Source organism: Sturnus vulgaris, chromosome 1 (genome assembly GCF_052056855.1).
Source record: "Sturnus vulgaris isolate bStuVul1 chromosome 1, bStuVul1.hap1, whole genome shotgun sequence".
In the NCBI taxonomy this organism is placed as follows: domain Eukaryota; kingdom Metazoa; phylum Chordata; class Aves; order Passeriformes; family Sturnidae; genus Sturnus; species Sturnus vulgaris.
In genome coordinates, this window is record NC_142243.1 from 98420894 (window position 1) to 98437260 (window position 16367).

Sequence of the window (16367 nt, forward strand, 5' to 3'; positions counted from 1 at the left end):
TCACTGGCACTGACAGCTGACAGATGGATACCACTCACACACAGAAAAAAAGCCCCCAGGATGATTCGCCAACATTACTCTCTGTTCATAGGGGCCACATTTGATTGAGTGCTGCTCAGAATAATAAACCCTTGTCGATCCATTGCAGAGCCAGTTTGCTCACAGTGTCCTGATTTTTTTCCCCCTGAAACACGAACCAACATACACACAGAAGACTTGCTTTGTTTTTCTGCCCTTAGCTTTGTTCGAGAAGAAAATCTACCTAGCCCTATGCAGCTGCTTGTTAGAGCAAGACAGCAATGAGTACATAACTTAGCAATACCGTGTTAGGGCTTTGCTGCTTGATAATTCTTCATCTCTCCTGTCTGTTTATTATTATCCTTCACAGTGTTTCTCTTCCTTTCCACTAATCAGCCCACTGCTTAAAATATTGCTGGTTGGGTTAGTCAGAAGACAGCACTGTGAAACTGTTCATGGAGTGGACAATGATGCATGTTGAGGCAGAAAAAAAAAGGAAAAAAAGGAAGAGAGAAAATGATAAACAAAAAGAGACATCCATCCATATGGACAGACACATCTGAATGGGGAAAATGGGAAGGAGAAACACAGAGTTTCTACATCCATGGTGCTGATGAGTTCAGTAATTTCTCTGTTTTTTCTTCCATTCCCTCGTTCAAACTGCTTAATTACTAGATCCTGTAGGTGGACAGTTTTTGCCAAAGTTGATCTGCTGCACGAAAGCTACGTTATTGTACCCCTTAGAAGGACTCAAAATAAGTAACATGAAGGAGTTACACTTTATTGCAATATAAGAGTCACCAGCATAAAATCTGAAGGCTGGAAGGGCTTCATGAAGTCAACCATGACTGAGATGAATGAGAAGAGAAATCTTAACTCTCGGTAGTAGTGATGGTTGTGTCAGGTTAAGCATTGTCTCTAAAACAATTCTTGGCTATTTTTCACAAAGATCTTTCAGTCTCCCTTTGTCTCCACTACTGGGCTGAACAATGAAGATTTTGTGGAGGAGACTGTTTGTCCCCAGTACTCATGAAGGCCCAAAGGAAGAGTGAGGCTGCCTGGGTCAAAACCCTGGTGCTGTTTGCTTTACACTGTGACATCTCATGTACCTCAGTCCCTAGGACCTGGACTCCAGAGTGAAACATGGTCTTGTGGATATCAAATGGACATGAGAAATGATAGAGTAATGCTAGAATCCAACCAATGTCAAGTGAAAGTGAACTCATGCAGACAAGGATAATATTGCCTTCTGAATGAAGCTCATTGTTTTGCTCTTAAAAATATATCCAAACTTTATTTTGGCTGATGGCACAGAACACTGCAGAAAAGAGGGCTGGGTTCAACTTTCCTTGTGTTATAATAGCCCTCTTTCATATCTTTCTGAAATGTACAACTGAAGAAACATTATATGCTAATACTTCAGCTAACAATAGCTATTCTACACAGATATGTCTGATATCCACATAAGTTCCCAGAGTGGGGGTGGCAAGCTGTCTCTAGCTTCAGCAGGGCTTGAAGATTTGCATGATACAATAGGTGCATGTAGCAGGAAAAAACAGAGGTGAAATGTACAAGGAATTAAAAAAAAGAAAAACAACTTTTTCTGTCAGTATCCTATAGGCCAAAGGATTGCTTGTAGATAATCATGGATTAATTGTGAATGTAAAGAAAGAGACACTTTTTTTTATCAAAGCTGTTGCCTCAGGGCAAACTCCAGTGCCATGAAAGCCGAAATGTTTTCTTTTATCACAGTTCCTTTTCTGGCACCTGAAATTATTTCTTTCATGTCTGATAGTGAGGAACGAGGCAGCATAGCTCCCCAGAGATGAGCGATTGTTACCATGGTCTCGTAGCATATTGGCAGCCGATGTGGCATCCATGTACACCTGTCACTCAAGCAGAGCAAAATGCAGATGTGGCACAAAAACCTGAGCTCACTCACTCGGAAGCCTCCCCCGCTCACCGTGCATGCACACCCCAAAACACACACACGTCTTCCTGAGCCCCCCTCCTTCCCAGGATGTGGCTGCTTTTCAGCCCACACATATGTGAGTGCACTCAGACGTTATCAGGACTGTTTAATGCAATGATCCTGCATTAGCATTTCTGCAGGGCAAACACAAATAAACAGAAATGTGCTGAAAAAAAAAAATGTTTCAAACAAATTTCTTTGCAAGTCAGGCAGAGAGAGAGAGGGGGAGAGTATAGCACACAAATGAGCCAATTTCCTTCATATGGAAGGGAACTAAGACCTTTTTAATGAAGACTCCAAGGCCGAGGAGGGGTTGCTGGATGTTTACTTTCTGATTTTCTTCAGGCTTTGGGCCACTCACATCACTGTTGCTAAACAAGGCAAGGTATTGAAAGTGTCAAAAGGCAAGCAGATAAAATTTTATGTTAATCATTGGCTTTGGGGGTAATCTGAACTGCAATAAAAGGCCCAGCGTATAGGCAAATGGAGGAGACAGGCCAGGAATTTTTTCAGGAGATATTGTATCTGGTATGGATGCAGGAAGCATCTTTGGCAAGGGATAGGACAAAACTGCATTGGAAGAGGAAGAAAACAGCACATATGTATGGCTCTAAGGTTAACAAACATGTTGAGATGAACTGGATTTGTCCATGTGAATGATCTGACATTTTTGGTCAGTGAGACAGAAAGTATAATGCAAAATGTAATGTGAATCCTCTCTTCTCTCTCTTTTTCAAACAAATTGCCAATTTAGCTTCTGGGATAAAGTAAATAGTGCACTGCCATTTTTTTTAAAGGGAAATATGACAAGGAACCTGAATGTGTTCATCTCAAATTTGTAAATCCATTGCTTTATTGAACCATTTGTCCATTTTTATAAGCTGATTTATAATAACTGTAATGTGATTCATCATGTCATCTTGTAAATAAATGTGACACTTCATTAAACACAGTAATCAAATTTAAGCAGTCCCACTTTCATGCTAACAACTGAGACCTTTATGATTCTATTGCTCTGAAGATACTCCTACTCTAATGAAAGTAGCATCCAGCAAAGAATAAAATGAAGCAGAGGTAGATTTTCAAGAGGAGTGATGAAGAAATAAATATACTTTTAGTAAGTAGCCAGTAATGAAATTAGTAACAGCCTGAAATTTACTGTAACGATGGTTTTACAAGATACTCCTGTTGTGATGGTTTATTGTCAATAAAGAATGGACATTTTGAACATCTTGGAAAATCTGTTGTAGGATTAACAAAATCTTTTTAGAGCCTGAATTTCAGAAAGAATTTTTTCATGCTATTTTTGTGTTTGCCATCTGGAATGACACTGCAAGCTGGCAAACACAAGAATATTGTGAGATATTTCTATCGCATAGAGTTAGCTATGGATTCATCAGGGAGTGTAAGCATCTGAACATCAGTCAGATACCCAGAATCATCCCAGCCTTGACCTGCCTTGAGGAATCAAGCAGACCCTCTATTAAAATTAATGTTTGCTTTCTTTCAGGAAATGGTCACCTCCATTTACCGAGGGATAGGTGTTCAAATCAAGAAAAATTCAAAGAAGTACACATGAGGAAGTAAGCACAGAATACGGCTTTTCTGTCTTGGTTGGGAGTGATTTAAGATGTTAACAACAGCAATTCTGTGTTGTGAGCCAGATTTGCAGGTGAAGTAGATCATTGTGAATTACCTTGGTTGAGGATTTGGCCTACAGTCCTTAATTATGCCTGCTATTCATCAGCTGTAAGGAAAATTATTTCCATGGCACTCCTCTCATACTGATACTATTCTAGAAATGAGCATGGAATTCAAGATCAGAACATTTGGGCTTTCAAGCCAGGAATGCAGGATGAAAAAGCAAGCGATGTAGCTAGGTTATTTTAATCAGCATTATTAGGATTTTGGTGTACTATCAGGCAGAATCTCTGCTTCCTATTCACAGGGCTCTGTTTTAACCCCAGTTAGGTGAAAGCAATCATTACACTGAGAAACTGAGACGCATTTCAGTTGCAGCCTGGAATATCAAATGCATGAATGTATGCTCATGTGTAGCTTTACTGCTAAAGTCTGATTTAGTTTTCCAAACAAAATTGGAGTCTTCTAAAATTGAAGACAGCTAAAGATAGCATTTTAAGCAGACTGAAAAAGAGCAATGGGAACTGCATGAAAGACAGTCCTCAGAAACAGGAGAAGTGTTGAAAGGTAGTGAAGGCTGCGCTCCAAAATGGAAGAGCCCTAAGTATACAGGCATGATAGAAGGTGCCAAGGAAATTCAACTCCAGTAGAAACCAGGGAAGATCAATCACTGTCTGTTAGAGGGTGCCCAGCACTTTCAAAGATCCGTATGTTAAATATCTTGCTTCATATTTCTAGTGAGAGAACGGAGGAGGGTTCTGCATTGAAAGTGAGAGTCTGACAAGCAGAGAGGGCCCAAAGAGATGAGCGTGCCTGCAAACAGAAAAAAAAAATGTGGAAAAAAAAGATGAAATAGCAAAGTAGGAGAAAGGAAAAGAATAAATATTGTTTCAAGTGTTCCATGCACAAAATTATGCTGGAACAAGAAAACAAAGAGAACTGGCTTGAAAAATTTAATCTAAAACAAATGAAATCACCTTGCCAGGAGATCTAAAACTGTCCCTACACTCCACCAAAGTTTGTAGTTCAGGAATAAAGAATGGATGGAGTGGATCTTGGAGCTCACCTGTTGTAACACAAGCATGCTCAAAAGGAACAAAGAAGTCCTGAGATGGGGTGATAAGCAGCACTTGCTAAATAGCCTGCAACTAGGAAGCACTCTTAAGGAAATGTGTGAACAGACAGTCTTAAGAAAGAGATAAAGGATGAGTTAATTTTAAGTAATTCAAGAGTCAAATCTTTAGAAAGATTGAATCTGAGAATTGTTCTCACCTGCATTGTAGCACTTTGCTATACCTCATTGAGAAGAAGAGACACACGTTCCCAAACAATTTCAGTTGGAGTGTTTCTAGTAATTCTTTGGAGCAATGATCTCGTAATGACAGTAAATGATTCTTTGTTGAAAAATTGTTTTCAAGATGTCTTCTATCAGCAGAAAGATCAAGCCCAAATATTTGAAGCCTAATCCATAACCTTGGCTAGCTCAGGTGTTCCTGCCACTTGGTAGTGCTACTCATTATCATTTAAAGTATTTCTAGTACATCAGTCAGTCCTGGCTGCCAAGAACAGATGAATGCTGATGAGAAAATATGAAGTTTCTGGTGTGAAAAACTTAGCTTGTCCTCCAAGCAGGATTTTGCATTATCAGGACTTAGTATTATGTTCATGTGGATCCATAGCATTGAGATGGACATGCAGATTTCCTCTAACAATAAGTTGAGAGGACTAAGACCTCAGAATGGGATCCACAATAGTAGCCATGGTGTACAGGAAAGATAGCAACATAGGAAAAAAATTAGGAAATGCAAAGAATCCAGTAAGGCATGGACTGCTGGGAAGTATTTCCTCTTCAGCTTATATGTATATACCAATCATATGAAGCTCAACAAGGGTAAGTGCCCAATTCTGCCCCTGGGATGGGTCAACCCTGGATGTACGGACAGACTGGGAAATGAGAGGCTGGAAAGCAGTGCCACAGAAAGGGACCTGGGGGTCCTGTTGATGGCAAGCTGACCATGAGTCAGCAGTGCCCTGGCAGCCAGGAGGGCCAACCCTGTCCTGGGGAGCATCAGGCACAGCATCACAGCCAGGCAAGGGAGGGGAATGTCCTGCTCTGCTCTGAGCTGGGGCAGCCTCACCTCCAGTGCTGGGGGCAGGTCTGGGTGACACGGTATAAATATTGAATTATTGAAGAGCATCCAAAGGAGGGCAATGAAGATGGTGAAGGGCCTTGAGGGGAAGCTGTATGAGGACTAGTTGAGGTCACTTGGTTGGTTCAGTCTGGAGAACAAGAGGAGGACTGAAGGGAGACCTCATCCCTTCAGTTACAACTTCCTCATGAGGAGAAGAGGAGGGACAGGCACTGATCTCTTCTCTATGGTGACCAGTGACAGGACCCAGGGGAATGGGCTGAAGGTGTGTCAGGGGAGGTTTAAGTTGGTTATTAGAAAAAGATTCTTCATCCAGAGAGTGTCTGGGCACTGGAACAGGTCACAGCACCAGCCTGCCAGAGTTCAAAAAGCATTTGTACAACACTCTCAGGTGTACTCAATATGGTGTGATTCTTAGGGCTGTCCTGTACAGGGCCAGGGGTTGGACTTGATGATCCTTGTGCGTCTCTTCCAGCTTATTCTGTGAAATATGCTTTTCCAGCAGTACAACATTTTACTTAACGTACTGTGCCTAGTGGTTGGCATACTTGGATCGAGCATAACCACAAATTTAATTTTTTCTTCAGCCTGAGGGCTTCATAGAATCACAGAATTGTTGAGTGGGAAGGGACCTCTGATCTTATATAGCCTAACCTCTTCTTTCAAGCATGGACCTCAAGCACAAATTGCCCAGGACCATGTCCAGTAAGCCTTTGAATATCGTCAAGAATGGATACTCTACTACCTGTTCAGGCAAATTCTGCCAAAGTCCTCACAGTACAAAAGTGTTTTCTTGTATTCAGATTGAATTTCCAATATCTAAATTTATGCCCATTGCCTTTTGTCCTGTTACTGGGCACCACCAGTAACAGTCTGGCATGCTCTTTTCACTCCTTTCCATCAGGTATCCATGTATCATTTGATCTAGGAATCCTAGAGCTAGACAAAGTATTCCAGTGTGTCTCCCCAGTGCTGAGCAGAGAGGAAAGTTCACCATTTTTGACCTGGCAGCGCTCCTTGTACTGCATCCCAGGATGCTATTGGCCTTTTTTGCTGCAGGGGTGCATTGCTGGCTCATGGTCAGTTTGTTGTCCACTGGGATCATCAGTCATCTTATCATGGTGGATTTCAAATTACATGGTCTGGGCACGACAGCAGTAAGCCTTGTCTGGCAGTGTGGGAGGACAGGCCTGGAGTAGGAGTTTTTATGCTGTGTGGACATTTATCCATTGTAGGACCAAGCAGCATACATTGTTTTTCCCAGGATAGTAACACAGCTGAAGACAATCTTAGCTGAACCCATCAGATATGGCATTGTTACTGTCCTCATGGACAAGAATGAATATACACGCCCTTCTTGTTAAACAGACTAGAATGACATCAAAGATTTTTTTGGGATGCAGTTAATGCTGCTTCCAGTAAACTGTAACAAGTAGCCTGGGTGCAAAACAGCTAAAGTGTGTTTATTTTTGCTTTTGCATCAAATGTTGCTGGATTTGACCTAAAAGCTCCCAGCCTACTCAAATTCTTGGAAACTTTAATTGTGAAGTGACCAAAAATCCCCTTAGCACCTGCCGTGGTGGTGATGTTTAGAGCAATCCATGTGAGGCTAATTTTTATGGATGAGCTGATCTATAACAGGGCAGGACTCCCAGTACTGCAAGCAATGAGGGCTGTATGGACAATGGTCATTAATTCGGGATGCGTAGGAAGAAAAGTCTGGAAAAATAAAATCCCATGTGTTTTCTCATTAGTTCTGGAATAAATGGAGAAGTCAAGACAGCTTTAAAAGGGCCAGTATATTTCAGAATCACGTCCCAAATGTTAAGGAGTGCATAGTCCCTCTCAATGTGCTATCCTACTTGTGGCAAAAAGGTGATGTTACCCTTTCTTTGACAAATAGTCTCCATTTTCATTTTAGAACAGATTTCTAGTCTTCTAAGATGGAGAGACAAGGAAAATGAAACACTTCATATCGATCTGTAAGTATAAAGGCATCTTTATATACCTTCTCTACCTGAAGAGGTAAAGTCAATACAACACCTAATGCAAAGCTTCGACAAGGTTTCCATTGGTTTGCAAATCATTTGTTTTCCTTCAGTCCTTACTTGGCCTCTCCAGTAGTGCCAGCCAAATTCAGCAGATAGCAAATCTGTACAGAGTGTAGAATTCCATTAGAGAAATAAAAACCCCATCTGACCCTCTCCAAAGGAACTTTGAAAAAAAAAAAGGTATTAAAGCATCCAATTTACTTACTTTTCAATTTTTTGTCTTTGATTTATCCTCATGTAATCTAGAGGTCAAATATATCATTCTAGTTCTCATAGAAAACTAGCTAAGTCCACCAGTTTGGGTGATACAGCAAGGAAGCTTAATATCCCTGCTTATCCAGGAAAAGGAGATGAGCATGTAAAGTCCACAAATTAATTATAAAATAATTAAGACACACTTATTTCGTTAGCTTTTCTTTTTTCTTTTAACCAACTGCTAACTAACTGCTAACTTTTCAACTTTTGGACTCATCTTGATGTTCATTAAACCAGTGACTGGCATTATTCCATGTCTGGCTGTCAAAGTGCAGAGAAATATAGTCATAGGCTGACTGAATATGCATGATGCTGTCAAGCATTGCTACTTAGTGGCATTAATATTGCTATCATTTATTGTTTACATATTTAATGACCTTATTGATATTATACACTGTTAGTACTACTAATTATAGACAATAAACATAATTTATGAACAGTTTATATGGAAATACAGAATAAATAATTAGTGAGAATACCTGAAATAGTTGCAGTTTTTGTGTGTGCATGCCATGGATGATTTCAGATTGATATTATTGTCATATAAATCTGTTTTGACACTCTTAGATATCAGAAAGTGACCTACATAGAACCATTTTTGTCTTCAGCAGAGAACTGATCAAAGCTATAATTATGGTGTGATTGCCTTAGTTTTACCTCTCGTTAGTGAAGAGAGTAAAGAAAAAAGAAAATTAAAAATCTCTCATAAATCAGATTTTTCAGGTTCTGACAGCTCTAGTTTTTTTGTCTGGCTGCACATTATTTCTTTAGCTAGAACCTGAGGAGCTATAGGCCATATTTTAAGAGGCATTGACCATCTTCTGAGCATCCTTGGCTTTTAGGACATGACCTACCTTCCCAAAAGGAAATCTTTGTCCAAAACATTAATTTTGGAGGCTTTAAGTGCCTAAACTCACTTTGATAGTAGCTCAGTGCTGCAGCTTTGGGAAATACTGCACATTTGATGTTAACCACCTGAAATTTGACACAGGAATAATGGTAGTGACCCTCACTCCTGGGTCAGGTCAGGGTCGGTTTTCTCAGTGAGGATCAGTGCAATTTGCAAGAAGAGCTTTTGGAAGTGTGCCACAGGCGAGCTGTCTCTCCTTGTCTCCTCTTCCTGTGCTCTCCAGGACAAGAGCACCCTCTCTGTAAGCCCATGGGACCCACAGGAGGTACCCAGGGATGCAGTCTGCCTGTAGCCTCTCTGTGCTGTATCCTGCCTGTACTGCCACATTTGCAGCCCCCAAATGGGCTGCAAAGGTCACGGGAGAAGGAGAAAAGCCTTTGTGTTGCTGGCAAGGTTTAAAATTGACTCAGAAATGCCACTAGGAACAACAGACTTGAATTCTTCATAGGCATACCCAAAACATCTTCCCTGTCAATGTTCACAGCTTTAATCTTCTCAGCTGCAGGTAGTGCTGGCTAGGAAAAGCTACATATTTCTGCATATAATGATATGATTAAACACCATTCTTTGTACAGAAAGCTGTAGAGATTTGAAAATTTCTCCATAAACACTGCACTTTTTGAGAAAGGTGCTTCTTCCAGGAAGAGGAGAAACTCTTAGCAGAAGCCTGAACATGTAGGTCAGAAAGGTAGAAGGACCAATCCTGTCAGTTCTTCCACAATGCCTTTCATTTCCTACCTCTTGATGCTTGCAGATATCTGTTTTTTAATGTACTTAAACATGAGTGGTGACCTGTGGGAAACATGTCCAGAGAGCTGCATATTAGGAATTTTTAAGGGTCTCTTTTCCCCCTTTCCGAATAGCAGGGTTACTAGGACTCAGTAATCCTTTAGGTAGGGGAAAGTCCTGTAACTACTGAAACCAAGGTATTAAAGTGTCTTTATGTGGGGGAGGGGAGGAAGGAAGTAATAGAGCAGAAGTCTTTTTAAACAAATACAAACACCTTATCAGCACAGAATTCTATCTCCAAGATCAATGACAAGAATCAAAAGTAGTAGAAGGAGAAAGAAATAAAGAAGAAACACACAATGAATAGAGGACCAGGAAATAAAAGAATAGAAGGAGAACAGAAAAGGAACACAGAGATGCTATTGCAATTGAATGGAGAAAGCACAAAATGAAAGATATAATAAAGGCCTATTTTTATACTTACATGAAAAATTCATCTTGGTGGATTTACAAGCAATTTTGAATTCAAGAGTGTCCACTAATTTCTGACTTTAAGTAACAGAATCAGCATGTGACAAATTATGTTATGCTCATTCATATGCATATAATTGTAAGAAATTTATTTAGTAGAAAAATAAAGAATTTTATCTGTAGGATTAGCAAGGTTACTTCTGCAAAGGCTTTACTTGGAAAAGTTCCTTTTAAGATCTAAAAGAACATTAGAAGGTTAGCTGAAAAGGAAAGGTCTTTCTGAACTAAATTTCTTGGAAAACATGGATCTGACCTTCCCTCCTCTCTTTTGAGAATTACAGACTTACTATGATTTACTCCATTGACATATGCTCTGAATGGAACTGGTTATATTTGAATGTAAGTGTAATTATATGTAAGTACTATAATTTTATCACCATGATGCTACAGCTATTGATTACAGATAATTGTCTGAAGTCTACAGATATGGTTGTGTAAGCCTGACAGCTACTATAATCTGTTGGGTGTCATCTCCCTGTTCTATTGGAGGAAAATGAAATTAGACCTTAAGAACACCACCCCATTTCAATAGATATCTGAAACACGGAGGGTCATTATTTTATTGCATACTTTCTAAAGTGAGAAAATCTAAACTTGTTTCTGGAAAGTGCCTGTAGAACTATAAATGTGAGAACTATTTTAGTTATTGTCTCTCAGTGTCTCAGATCAAATGAATGCAGTTTGCAAAAGGTATTTCTGTCTCCAAGGAAAGCCATTCCTTGGCATCATTATTTCTAAGAGAGATTATACAGGGCAAATTCTGCTTCTCTTTCTTCTAAATTGTCTTCAGATTTGTCTCACAACTCTGAAGCTACAACATTCTTACTTTTCATGTAAAATGTTTATAAGTGAGTTTGTTCCTGCAGGTAGAATTCAGCTAACCAATACCTCAAAAGGTGAATCAAAGCATTTTGAAGTTTGCAGTTCTGGGTCTTTGTTTATGTTTGTTTTTCTGAAGTTTGAAATGCAAAAACTGAAATGTTAAGATCTTTGCAGAAATGTCCCTTTTCTGGGCAATTCTAAGATTCTCTTCCCAAACTAGCCAGATTGTCCTCCAAGCTACAGCACGTTGTTCTGAGAAGATGAAAAGTTTTAAAAATGTGCTTTTGCTTTCAAAAGCATCAGAAAATTCTTCCTGCTGACTGTATAATGAAAATAAAGTGGGACTTCTGAGTAAAAAAACCCTATTTCTATATTATTTTTCCCACTGTGCAGTAATTGCATTCAAAATTGGTAGAAACTGGAGAAACAGGAAAAAATCTGAGGTTGAAGAGAGAGAAATTTGAAAATAAGAACTGAGGTAAGCCTCAGGACAGCTGGGCACAGCTCCTAATGAAATGAAAAGACAACTAAAGCCTTGTCATATCATCCCATCAAATGGGATTCACTCGCAAGATAAACAGGAACTCATGGCCAGGGCCATCATAAGGCCACAAAACAAGTTCTAACTCATGAGAGTAGCACAATCAAAGAGTGTCTGGGCTTCAGAAATGGCTGCTGTACCAGGGGCCATTGATGAAAAGCTGCATACATATGCAATACTTATTTGTTTCTGTAAGGATGTCTATTAATTAAAGGGTTTGTAATTTCATTTCAACCAACATACCTGGCTTCTGTTCAATATTCCTAGTAATCTCTGCAAAGACTGAAATATCCAGCATTACAATATCAGTTATATACTGTGTATGTCTCAAATAGCCTCTTCATGAGTGCTTCAGTGAGCACAGCAGCCCTGGTGCCAGACAATCTTCATAGAATCATAGAATTGCATCATACTGAGTTGGAAAGGACTCATCAGGATTATCAAGTCTAACTTGATGAACTCCTGTTCCTGTGCAGGACGCCCCAAGAGCCATAACATGTAGCTGAAAGCGTTGTTCAAATAAGATCTCCCCTCCGTCTCTTCTCCAGACTGAACAAACCTGGTGACCTCAACTGCTCTTCATTCAACTTCCCCTCAGGAACTTTCAAAATCCTCATCGCCTTCCTTTGGATGCTTTCTAATAGTTTAATATCTTTTTCATACTGTGTCACTCAGAACTGCCCCCAGCACTGGAGGTGAGGCTGCCCCAGCTCAGAGCAGAGCAGGACAATCCCTCCCTTGCCTGGCTGTGATGCTGTGCCTGATGCCTCCCAGGACAGGATTGGCCCTCCTGGCTGCCAGGACATGCTGACTCGTGTTCAACTTGCCATCAACCAGAGCCCCCAGGTCCCTTTGCACTGTGCTGCTTTCCAGCTTCTCATTCCCCAGTCTGTACATACATCCCGGGTTTCCCTGTCACAGGCGCAGAATCCAGCATTTGGCCTGCTGAATTTCATACGGCTGGTGATTGTCCAGTCCTCTAATTTGTCTAGGTCTTTTTGTTCTCAAGGGAGTTGACAGTTCCTCCCAATTTTGTATTTGGTAACTTAATATTTCTTCAGTCATGAGTCTGAATCATTAATGAAGATATTGAAAATCACGGGGCTGAGGATGGAGCCCTGCAGAGCCCCACTAGTGACAGGTCCCCAGTCTGATGTCACCCATTCACTGTAACCCTTTGTGCCCAACCCGTGAGCCTATTGCTCACTCATCACATGATGAGTTTATTCAACCATGTGCTGGATATTTTTTCCAGAATACTGTGAGATACAGTATCAAAGTCAAAAAAGCTGAAGTCAAAAAAGCTTGTGTGGGCAGCTCTCCGTGGAGGATGAGCTCATGACCTGGATGCAGAGCCTGAGCTTATTGCTTGTCCCCTCACCATTGGTTTTGCCTCCCTGGGTCTGGAGAAGAGCTGAGCGTGCAGGCTGGCTCTGGATGAGTACCTGATATCTTAGTGCTGTTCAGAGAGAAATGTGCTGGAAGATTTTTTAATCTTGATTTTTCAAGTTAAGATGAATTATTTGTCCTACATTTGTTATGGAGAAAAATACTGGTGTTGCTTACATGACTGAGTTGGTGTGATATTCAACTTGTGCACAGCCTGAGCTCCCAGTGTGGTCATCACCCATTCCTTTATGATGGAGGAGGTTTCCAGGTTCTGGGCTGGCCCTGTTCAGCCCCTTTGAGTGCTAGTGCAAGCAAGTAATAATGATAGCATGATGATGTGTGTCTTTCAAAGCACGAAATGGCCACTGCAGGTGGTGACAGTCCTAAAAACTGGAAACTGCAGCCTTTAAAAGCTCACAAACTTTTTAACGAGACTAGGAAATAGTAGAGCAGAAGTCCATTCCCTGGATGATGATAGCGACATGAGTAGGAAATGTACAAACCTAACCCACTCTCTTTGCAGCCTGCAGCCTGAAGTCCTTCAGGACTCCAACTATGCAGGGAAGAAGCCAGGAACGCCTCCTTTGGGATCACAGCTAATTAGAATATCCCGAAATTCAATGTCAAAACCTGGCCAGAAGCCTTAAAGAGAAATCCCGTATTTAAGAACTCGAGTAAAATAACAGCACAGCCACAGAGAATTTCTTCATTTGGAGAGCTTTCATATTTCAGGGCGAAGGAGATCCTGTGGCTTTTTTTTAATTTGTTGGGGTTTTTTTTAGAGAATCTTAATGGGACCACAAAATTATGGTTTTGTTTGGTTATAAAGCCTGCCAATTTGAAACAAGAAAAGGTCAGAGAATAGGAATCAAATCTTTTAGTTTTCTTTACTTTAAATTTCTATACACTGAACTCTCTGAAATATGCTGATGGAATATGGCAAAAATATATTGTGTATCTTTAATGCTGTTTTTCTAACTAATAGAGTGGCAGATTGTGGACGGGTCATACTGTTGCCAACTATGCCTGTGTTGTAAATAATAAGATTCCAGCAAAAACAAGGGGCTGGTCATGCAGAAGAATCTACATGTTTCCTACCAATGTGGTAAATACCTTCTGCTAGCAATTAATTGTGAACTATTTATAAATGCTGTTTTCTTCTACTTCTAAAATTTGTTTTGTTTATTCCAGTTGTAGGCAACACCAATTAATGCATAAATTAAAAATCTGGAATACTACTTTCCAGCAGCATTATAGCCCACTTTTGTGTGGTGCTTCTATACATTTAAATTTAAACCCCTGTTGAAATTGGTGGAATTGTGCGTTTGTTTAAGACGAAGCACATGGCCTGACTGTGTGGCTCGGCGTGGGCAAGGACATGATAGCACATCAGTCAGAGGTTATTCACATGCTTGAAAACGCTCAGGGAAGGCTTCATCACTTTTCAGAACATGAGAAGTGCAAAGGTTACAAGTAGGCAAATACCAGCTTAGTATTTTAGAATGGACATTTACATCAGCACTGGTATTTCCCTTTAAAAAAAATTCTTATTGGAGTGTTTTATCTAGACCTCTTTTTATGAGACATTAATAGAGTCTTTACAAAACCATGGGTTAGTTAAAAACTTGCCTTAGATGATGGTGTCATTACTGGTAGGCCCATGCTGCTCTTTTGGCATTCATCAGCTGGAGGCAAGTGGGCTGTCTCATGGGGAGTTGAGAACTTGCAGGTTATCACTTTGATTAGCTGCTGTAGGCAACTGGTGGCTACTGTAATTGCCTCCACAAGTCTGAAATGAATATACATTTCCTCTGACAAGGAAACAGTAGGAATATATGCCTAGTGGAAGCTTTAGGTTCCTATAATGCCATGGAGATCAAATTAAAAAAGGAGAGAGGGAACCTGTTGCTATCCTACTTCATTAATTAAGCATCAATTTAGAAAATACTATGGCATTGACAGGTTTGGGACTGGCTGCTGATACTGTTTGGCAGGGACAAATTTTCAGGTGGGTTAATGCGTAAGCCTTATGGAAGATAATAATGCTGCAACTGGGAGGCTGCCTCTTTAAAATATTGGTTTAAATTATGATGTATAAAGTGAGCCTAATAATTTAAGTATTTTACATAGTTATTTTAGAGTAGTTCACTCATTAGCAGCCATGTAGGCTGCACTAGGAGCAGGCTGCCTAGTGAGAGGTGTGGGGAGAGGAGCAGAAGGGGAGCAGAATCTTTTGCCCAGCTCAAAGAGTGCAGGTCTGGGGTGCAGAGAAACTCCAGATGAGAGAGGAAAAATGGGAAACCAGGAGCCAGAACTGCAGCTGAGATCCAAACAGCCTCCACATTCATCTTCTCTCCCAGTTTTGATTTACATTAGCATCCAGTGCTGTTCTCCTATTTCTTTTCCTTCTTCAGAAACCCTCTTCTGCCTATTTCTTTGGGAGATGTGCCAACTGTCGGGCCTTGGCAGTAGAAAAAGTGCAGGAGCTCGGCTCCTGGAAGCTCCATCTCCTTGAAACGCTGTGGTTATGTGAGCTGAATGGCAAATGCTGGGACAAGGTGTTTCAAGAGGGGGCTGGCTGACCAGCCCCACTGCCACTGAGACAGGCATCCCAGAGTGATGCCCATGATGTGCTGGGAATTGCTCAGGGGAGAAGGCACTGCAAGGGAGACCTGCCCTGCTCCCCCACAGTCACCAGCATCACCTGTCAAAAGAGCTGTCTGCCTCCAACCCACAGGGACAGGGCAGTCCCTGGACACCTGCCAGTGGGTCAAAACCTCTGCAGGTTTTGGTTCAGTCCCAGTTCATTTTCTGCTTTGTGTGGATGCATGTGCTGGTTTATTCATCAGCGGCATTTTCCCATCCTGAAAATTATCTGACCATTCCCAGTCCAACATTATAGAGGGATATTGAACAGTGAGTCCAGTGGGTCATGTTGTTTTGTCTTTTTTGAAAGTACAAGCCTGTAAGAGGCAATGAAGCTGCACCTGTGTCATCAAGAGTGAAATTTGGCCAAGTGCTTCTGAATGAAGCAAGAATAGACTGGAAGGCACTGTTACACTTTTGTTTCTTGTTGCTAATATAGCTGCCATTAATACTTTTGGGAAAGACGGGGTGAGAAATGAAAAAAAAAATCCCTAAAATCAGCTTTGATATCAATTTTTAAGCCATTGCATCATCCTGGGGATTTATCATATCATAGCTCTGGAACTGAACTTCAAATATTTTACAAGGAGAAGATTTTATTAAAGGCATTATGTTTTCATATAGGAAAAATTGAGTGGAGTCTATATTCTTTCTCTTTTCTCACAGGAAAACAAGTTGAGTATTTAGCAATCACATACTTCAGGATAAAAAT